Source organism: Nanorana parkeri, unplaced genomic scaffold, assembly GCF_000935625.1.
Source record: "Nanorana parkeri isolate BGI_ZX_2015 unplaced genomic scaffold, ASM93562v1 scaffold225, whole genome shotgun sequence".
NCBI lineage: Eukaryota > Metazoa > Chordata > Amphibia > Anura > Dicroglossidae > Nanorana > Nanorana parkeri.
Window position 1 is genome coordinate 384,267 of NW_017306493.1, and position 6,838 is coordinate 391,104.

Genomic DNA, 6,838 nt, shown 5'->3' on the forward strand with positions numbered 1-6,838 from the left:
GGTTATATATATAGAATGCATATTGAAAACCATAATTGCAGGTGTTAATCCCATACAGTTGCCAGAATACAATATTTTTCATTATAGTGGTCCTTTACCAGGGAATCAGGAAGATCCCAACAGAGGGGAAGGCCCAGGATTAGGTAAAAGGATAATGTGGGAGAGGACTAAAAAAACATGTGGATCAGAAAAAGAACCAGAATGAGGAATAGAGATGATTAGCCAGGAACTATAAAAGTAAGATGTCAGCTCTGCAGATGATTGTGCATTTAAGGAATCCAGACAATCACAGTTTAGGAGTTGCATGATTTCATTTTTTATCAGCTAAGACCCGTTCACACCTAGGCATTTTGTCGTGCGTAACTGTGCACACTGAAAAACTCTAGACATGAAATCCTATTTATTTGTATAGCCCCCGTCCACACCTGAGCATAGCGTCGCGTGTAGAAAAACACCTGTTGCTTCGAAAAAGTACATAAGCTTCTTTTTGGCAGATTACAGAGTGTTTTGTCCCCATAGACTCAATAGCAAACGCTTAGAAACATGCAACACAATTATTTTGCGCATTTTTTTGCATGTGTCATGCACATTTTCCCATTTACATCAATGTGTCACAATCTGCTGGCAAAAACGCACAACTTAATGTACTCTTGTAAACGCTCACAAAAATGTGGACAAAAAGGAGCAAAAATGTGCAGCGAACGCAGATACGTGCATAAACGCTGTGGCCTAGGTGTGAATGCCTGAAAGTACATATATTCAGAGAAATTTTAAAAAAATGGTTAAATGACCTAAGTTGGAAATTGATTTGATCACTACTGTACGCTTTGCTAATAACATTCAGTATGTTGTAATATGAGCAAGAGACTGAAGCGTAGAACACTACCAGCCTGGAATGCACTGACATAATTACAGTTACACTAGTAATAAACCCACAGGTAGAAATCTAATTATGCGTGACATAATAATGTTCAAACATGCTCTACTAATATTTCAAATCATTCTTTTACTTCTTTCAGTTAAACCTTTTTATCTAAAGTCAGCCGGGGGTCTCCTTCCGGCATGTTGTGCTGTCTCTTGCTGGTTCAGCTACAGGCTTGACAGCTCTCTTACATTCTACGTTCATACCAATGTAAGAGTACTGCAAAGAAGACGGGAGAACCAGACACTGAACTGTAGCACCACCATGCTATCAATCATTGCATTGCAAACTGAGATATGGCAGCCAACAATATTAAAGACTAGTACCATGGAGTAAACAGTGTTGATTAAATAGTACAATGGGTAGTCAGACAACACTGTAAGTGGCCTAAGGTGAAGTGAGCCCCTACTGAGATTATGGGCCTTAGGGTCCCATCACCTTAGTTAGGCTTGTCCGTATTACACGTCTTCCATCATAGTATCTTTTCCTGTAATGTATATGGGAGCAGGTAAGATTATCAAGGTATTAGGTAGCCAGGTGGCTAGGTAAGATCATCAAAGCCTACGCCTTATACACATTCTTCCTGAAACAAAATATGGATATATGTGGCTAGTACATTTTAAAAGAGGCTAGTCAGTGTCAGGTTAGGCTTTCTATTAACTCTGGTCCAAAGTGTCTTTGGTGTCTGTCACATGGGACTAGAATAGGTTATATTTGAACATTTGACGAGTCTTATTTTACTATAATTATAAAATGCCAGAAAATGACTGCATAGCATAACAAGACCTGTAAGGCCAGGGCAAATATTGAAGCAAGGTATGTGTAATGTCTTAACTTTTACTGCCTAAATTATGGCAGTCTTTGTTGGAAAATTATGAGCTCTATGCAAGATTTTGAGTACACTGCTGCCAGGAAAAAGCTAACAGCCTTGAAGATCTGGCCTGAATGCAGCAAAAACCAATTGTTACTTTCCATCTCATCTATGCCATTTGGGTGTACCACACGGAGCCCAAGTGGGTCTTTCTACTTTCAAAGAAAAAATTGGAGTCCATGAAAATCCACTGAGATTTCTCAGGATGTGGGCTAGATCTTCTAAAGCTTGCAAGTGTGCTTAGAGCCGGTAAATAGCCTGAAATTGCAAATACCAGCATGTGTATGGCTGGGTATAATCAAGACGCACTAAGATATAGAATGAAGAGGATGGAAAATAGAGTTTTTGATATCTAGACATGTTCACGTACAGTACGTGACCTCCATCTATTACTTTCATCACCCCCCAGTGGCCCCACACATCTCAAAGGTTATTTAAATTAGACAGAGTAGGCTTGCCTCTCCTAAGCCCAGTTTTGCTTCATATATCTAGTTCTTTCTATGGGTACATTCACAACAGGAAGTTTGGTGGCCATGTTGGATAGAAAATTGGCTGATTTCATGAGCTAAATGTACACAAATGGGAAATGTTGCCAGATGTAACACAGACACAGCTAATATAATACTGCTGTAGTAATAAAAGGTGTTTACAGGCACTAGGCCGTGGCTGGCTGTGCATGCTGCCAGGAAAAAGCTACCCAATGATCGTTGCTACAAACAATCTTTGTTCAAGCATGCAAGTCTGCATTAGCCGAACTTACATGTTGATATCAATAGTGAGGCACGAAGAAGCACAACAGCACTACCATCCCATCTGAACCATTCTCCCTATAACTATCTATAACTAACTACAAATCGCCAGATTGGGAAAATGTTACATAACAACTCATTGGCATCTTATAAAATGTACTGTTTCATTGAAATTGGCTTGATTGACACTTAGCAGTCTGAAGAAGTTAAAAGCATCCCGCAAATGCTCTCAGACCAGCAAATACCAAAGCTGCCAGATTACCAATCTTGGCCTAATCATCATTCTGAAACCGTCATTTAAGCAATATTTGAAATTACATTTGCCTAGTTCCATGCCTTAGTCTGCTGGTTTTTATACATACATTATTATAAAACAATTCTTACAGCTTTTACATTCTCCTCAGGATCAGGTTATCCACTAGGATATATATTTCAAGACCTCACTTGTCCTATAACGTGCAGATAATTCCGTCTCTGAGCTCCATCTTATCCTGGATTTAGTGTTCAGATTTGAGTGATACTGTCTGACAGTTCCTGCATTTATCCCACACAACGCCTTACAATATAATACAGCCCACATCATGTAGACACTGGTCTAAGGGGATAAAAAAATTAAAGGGGATAAAAAAATAAATAGATCAGGGGAACAGTAAGGGGATAAGTTACAGAGATAATAATGGTCAAATATTTTTTAAATTAATTAATTAGCTCCTTAATTAGCATTTAGCATTCTTTAATTGCACATTTGCAATTTTACAGGTACTAAGATCTTGCTTTTAAAACCCTGATGTTGAAGAAGTATTTGTATTTTTAGATTTTTTTTGCTTTATTAGTTATTTGTTTTTTTGATCTTTTGTATATTTATTCAATAATATGTATTAAATAGGTTTATTTTGTATGCAGCCCATACTGCAGCATGTTTTCTATATACCATTCTATGTTCTATTCTACAAAACGTTCACATAGAAAGTTTAAAATATAAGAATGAGAAGATAGGAAAGTAGTATGAGCAGATGAAAAATATATTTCAGCATATGTCTGTGATTATGTCTATTGGGAATGGAAAGTTTTATACTTTCTTTACAGCAATTCATTGAGAGTGTTCCAAATGCATCCCTGTATTCTAACAGTGACAGTTTAAGTGCATTGCATTTGCAGTATATTTTGTCTTTTCTGTAAATAGCATATTTCATGAGCTTTTTATTATTATTATTGTTATTATTATATATGGCACAGTATTATATTTAATGATTATTGCCATATTTTGAAAATTTTGAACTGTTAGGGCCCAATCTCTACAGCAGGGGATAGATTTGCAGCTTACATATCTGTCATTTTGCAGCAACAACAAGCCCCATAATGCCTTCTGATAGAAAAGCAGAGCTTAGGTCCCAAATGCACTGTAGCATGCTGGTAACTAGTAGTTGTTGCTGGGCTTGTAGTCCTTCCACACCTGGAGAACCAAAGCCTTTCTATACATGCTATAGAGGAATTGTAGTTTACAATCCGTCTTTCAATGAATGGTTAGAAGTTATGAGACTAGTACTTCCTACACAGCGCTAAGGTTTCTGCTGGACAAAATAAATAAGGTTTTAATGATATTCCAAATAATACTATCATAAGAAATATTGTATCAGAGAATACAAAACATAAAAATCCACATAGTCAGACAATGTTTTCCATTTTATCACACATATTTGGACATATATAGAATACACACAAAAGTTTTCACAGTTGGCTATATATGTAATTCTTTCCAGATCAGCCTTTACTCCAGGCTTAGGTTAAAATTTGGGGAATAAACTCAATATCACTATAGTATAATAATGTCCCTAGTATTAGTATGATTATTGACAGGAAAAGGGGGGTTAGAATCTGTGGCCAACATGCAAACAAACTGATGTAACACTACCCAAACAAAGATAAGCCTAGAATTATTCTAGTGTGCCAAAAATGAAACAAGAGCAGGTCTACTGGCATTCAGAAAATTGGACAAATACATTTCTATGCATGTATACAAATCTATTTCCAAAGGTTTCATTCACAACACACATTATTCTACAACTTCTTATCAGGTATTTAGAGTTTTCATAGCACAGTACTACAAAATGCTTAACTATATAGTGTATTGCTTCATCCCACGTCAGTTTTTCTATCAAAGTATACAGATAAAGCACAAAAAAAGCTGACTATTAAGCCTTTTAGTGAAGTGCCAATATTTCTTACTAATTTTAGCACTTTAGTTATCATTTGTGAGACTGGAATTTAGGAATAAACTCAGATATGTTTTGATTAACTTGCATATGCAGACCAATCAAACATTTAATGTGTGGCTGTTCAGTATAAGTCTATAAGGGACTTATGCATCACCTAGATAAATAAAGTAGGATGAGTGAGCGGTTATTTGTGACCTTTATTGCATGATTTTGACATTTGAGATTCTGGTCTGAAATAGGGAATTCCTTCACACAGCACAATCACCACATCGAGACACCGTTATCTAATGCTATAATGGTCTATAAGTAGGTGCAATATTATTCAGCAGCAGGTGAGTGGGAGATACAAACTGGGACAGGTTGTAGCACAGAAGGGTGACAGTAAATGAATCACACAAAGTGACAAAGTCCAGAGCACACAAGACAGACAGGAGTCTAACTTACTCTGTAACACTGTGGTCAGCTCTTCCTGTGTTCTCCCTTTTCACAAATCCCCATGCAAATCCTGGGCAAAGCCTGCTCTGCCCCTAACGTGCCAATCTGCCTGCCCTTGAGTCTACCAACTGCCCCTCTTTGCCGGCTGTGCCCTGGGTGCAGGGGTTAAATAGCGGGCCTGTGATCTCACACTTATCTCATTATGGGCTCTCCAATAGCTGCAGCCGGGGGAAAGATAGGGAGGGAGAGGGCAGAGGGCAGTGGAGAGGGAGGGGGTGCTGGAAAATTATTCACAGAGTGTTGGATCTGTCAGATCCACGGCTAAATCTCTCCAGTAAGGTAGCAGGAGAGGGGTGGAGGGGCAGAAAGTACGAGTTGAGGGAGTGTGGGACAGTCTGGCACTATCCTTGCCCATTCAACATGTAAGTTCTGCCCAGTAACAAGAATGATAGACAGATTTCATAGAAAGAATGCAGATGTCAAAAAGATGAGAGATAGCTAGATAGATAGCTAGATAGATAGATAGATAGATAGATAGATAGATAGATAGATAGATAGATAGATAGATAGATAGATAGATAGATAGACAGGCAGTGCCAGAGATAGATAGATAGATAGATAGATAGATAGATAGATAGATAGATAGATAGATAGATAGATAGATAGATAGATAGATAGATAGACAGGCAGTGCCAGAGATAGATAGATAGATAGATAGATAGATAGATAGATAGATAGATAGATAGATAGATAGATAGATAGATAGATAGATAGATAGACAGGCAGTGCCAGAGATAGATAGATAGATAGATAGATAGATAGATAGATAGATAGATAGATAGATAGATAGATAGATAGATAGATAGATAGATAGATAGACAGGCCATGCCAGAGATAGATAGATAGATAGATAGATAGATAGATAGATAGATAGATAGATAGATAGATAGATAGATAGATAGATAGATAGATACAAAAAAAATCAGACAGAGAGCTAGATTGGTAACAAAGCTTTTGCATTTGAAATGAGAAATATATGAGCTACTAAGAGAGTGACAGATTACTAGAAGATAGTGTGATATAGAAAGAGATAAGGCCAATGTGAGACAGTGGTTGATATACTAGATAGATATTATTCATACTCAGTTAAACAGATAAAAGCAGTAACATGCAAAAGGCAAAATAATATACACCCACAACATAAACATCACAGGAAAAAAATATTTAAGAAAACAACTGGATAGTGGCAAAAGATCTTGGAGCCTGTGTGTTGTACCTGTGGGCTCACCATGCAATACAGGTGGTTGCCTGTCACCTAGGGTTATAGATGTTAGTCTGTCACTGTGTAATAGTAGTTGGTTTGTCACTGTGTGTGAATCCATCTCTAATCCCCTTGTCACAGTGTGTTAGTGACAAGCTTTGCTTCTATTGTTGTGTTAGTATGGTTATACTCGGGTCAAACCGACTACCCCCCCAGCACCACCATGATGTAATGGTGCCTGTCCTCTTCCCTCCCCATGCTGCACCTCATTCTCCGGATAATTAGCAGAATGAAGTGTTAAAGGGATTAGACAAAACAATCCTTTAAAGAGAGATGGGATTAAACACACGCACTGACACACAGACAGCGTGTATATACAGCGAG

General features: G+C 37.7%; 1 protein-coding gene across 1 annotated transcript in view; it reads right to left on the reverse strand.

Annotated features, from left to right (window-relative positions):
• The window catches only part of LOC108786756 (neural retina-specific leucine zipper protein-like), a 22,647-nt gene extending 17,283 nt beyond the window's left edge, over nucleotides 1–5,364 (reverse strand). Inside the window, exon 1 of the mRNA XM_018556114.1 lies at nucleotides 5,203–5,364. The gene's annotated coding sequence lies outside the window, so the exon portion shown is untranslated. The remainder of the gene's footprint in view (nucleotides 1–5,202) is intronic.
• Between the last annotated feature and the right edge of the window lie 1,474 nt (nucleotides 5,365–6,838).